The sequence below is a fragment of the Mustela lutreola genome, chromosome 2 (assembly GCF_030435805.1).
Source record: "Mustela lutreola isolate mMusLut2 chromosome 2, mMusLut2.pri, whole genome shotgun sequence".
Classification (NCBI taxonomy): Eukaryota; Metazoa; Chordata; class Mammalia; order Carnivora; family Mustelidae; genus Mustela; species Mustela lutreola.
In genome coordinates this window covers 158,058,831-158,061,613 of record NC_081291.1, presented here as the reverse complement: position 1 = coordinate 158,061,613, position 2,783 = coordinate 158,058,831, and positions in this window count along the sequence as shown.

The following is a 2,783-nucleotide window of genomic DNA, read 5'->3' as shown; positions in this document are numbered from 1 at the left end:
GTCCCGAATCGGGCTCTCTGCTCAGCAGGGAGCCTGCTTCCTCCTCTTTCTCTCTCTGCCTGCCTCTATGCCTACTTGTGATCTCTGTCTGTCAAATAAATAAATAAAATCTTTAAAAAAAAAAAAAAAAGAAAAGAAACTCAATCTTGGCAGAGCTCCTGAGTTGGTCAGACTCAGGGATGCTGACTCATACTAACTCACAAGAGACTGATATATAACCAGAATGCAGGTTTATTAATTTACAGTTGGAAACATTTGACCTTATCTCCTTTTCTCCCTATAGGCCAGTTGCAAGGGAAGAGAGATCACAGAAGGTTGCTCAGTGAGCAAGGAACTTTGACAAGGGGATTTAGATGATTCGAATGTTCAATAATGTCAAGCTCTGCTCATCTCTGCATCTTCTTAACAGGAATCTACCCTCCAGATGTTCTAGATGTTTCTGACAGGGGATCAAATTCCAGGATCTTGCTTGCCTTAGAGTGTGCCAAGTGTGCCCTTTCCCCTCATTTCCATTGCTGAACAACGCTTTTCTTACCTACACGTTGCTCTTTATATGTGTTAATCATTTTGATACTTTTTTTTTTTTAAGATTTTTATTTAACAGAGAGATCGCAAGTAGGCAGAGAGAGAGAAGGGGAGAAGCAGGCCCCCTGCTGAGTAGAGAGCCAGATGAGGGGCTCAATCCCAGGACCCTGAGATCATGACCTGAGCTGAAGGCAGAGGCTTAATCCACTGAGCCACCCAGGTGCCTCTCATTTTCATACTTCTTAAAGTGGAACTATAGTTCCCAAAGCCAGTCTGCTGGATGCTGATTGCCCCAAAAGCATCTTGTAGACTTATAACGAAATAAAGACCTTTGTGGATCTACTAGAAATTCTAAGTTATTGGGTCTGTGGAAGGGTTTAGGAATCTGAATGTTCACAAGGATCATTAGCCAGGTTGGGAAACAACTGATTTTATTCAAGTTCTATTTGCCTAAGAATTTATACTATTTCTTTAAGATGACTTTGCATATACTGATCTGATCCATTATGGATTGATTGTATAGATTAACTCTCAAAACATTATTTCCTACTTCTCAAGAGCCAGTCACTGTTGCATCCTTGAAACAACCTTCCTTTCTTCTTTCCTTCATCTCTTCTTTTCCTTCCCGCCCTCCCTCCTTCCTCCCTTCCTTCTTTATAAATATAAATATTTATAAATACTTAATGCATAAGAAGGTTTACCTAGGGAATGTTGTGAGGATTAGGATATATATAATCCTGGTCCATAGGTGGCTCTATGTCCAGCCAATAAAACCAAGACCCAGCATTGAACGATCTAGATACAATAAACCCATGGTAAGTAACCCCAGGTCTTGTCATACTTCCTGAGCTGATGTCTTCTACAAAACAACTTTAGGCTCACAAGCAAACTTGAGGGGAAACTCCAAGTACCATGTTCCGGTTCCACTAGTGGCAAAGAAAATAGATCACTATCTTTCCTTTCAAACATAGTTCCCATCTCACAAGCTTCTGAGAGTGTCTTGCTTCCCGCAGAGCACCAAAATCAGGGGAACCAAGAGGGGTGCCAATGTATGATGGGGATTGTGCCCCCGTACTTGACATTCACAAAAACCATTGATAGGGGTTAACATCCCCATTTTCTAGATGAAGAAATTAAATTCAAAGGTGTTGAACAAATCACTAAAGGTCATGCAGGAAGTTAAGTAGTAGAATTGGGATTTGAATCTAAGCCTACTCAGTTCATTTCTATGTTCTTTCCATGATTCCATATTACTTAGTGAACAGGGTTTTGAAGTGAGAGTTTTCAGCATAAACTTCACTGTGCTATGATTTGTTAAAGCACTGTAGATAATACTTTAAATTTCTCTATACAGAATTATATACATATAATTATATATCATATATACTAGTATCTAAATCTGCATTTGGTTATACAGCTAATTCTTACTCCTTCCTGAAAAGAAAAAAGAAAAAAAAAAAAAAGGAGTGTATAACTGGGGATAGGATTGGGGGTCAGGGACCAGAATACTTGATTCAGAGGCCTGGCTCTACTATTCACTGACTGTGTGCTTTGAAAAAGTCCTTTTTCCTACCTGGGCCTCAATTTCTTCATCTGCAAAAGGAGGGTCATACTAGGTCTCTAATAATATGCTAGGATTCTAAGGAGCTGGTGACAACTATTACTGTGTTTCTTAACTATTTTAGATGAAAGCATAGCAACTGAATACTAGAAAAGAGCAAGCTGGGGTTGCCTGGGTGACACAGTCAGTTAAGCCTCTGACTCTTGGTTTCATAATCCTGGTCATAATCCTGGTGGTGTGAGATCGAGCCCCACATTGGGCTTCGTGCTCAGCACAGAGTCTACTTAAGATTCTCTCTCCCTCTCCCTCTGCCCCTCTTGCTCATGGTCTCTCTCTCTCTCTCTCTCTCTTTCAAATAAATAAATAAATCTTTTTTTAAAAAAGAAATGAACATATATATTAGAAAACTATTTGAAAATAACTAATATTGGGGCACCTGGGTGGCTCAGTGGGTTATGATCCCAGCTCAGCAGGGAGACTGCTTCCCCTCCCCTCCTCCTGCTTGCCTCTCTGCCTACTTGTGATCTCTGTCTGTCAAATAAATAAAATAAAATCTTAAAAAAAAGAAAATAACTAATATTTATTAAGCACTTCATAGATTCCAGGGACTGTACTAACTTACAAACTTTCGAATAAGTCTTAACATATCAACTGTATTTTTATCTACCCAGTATCCCATAGCTAGTGGATAGAGAAG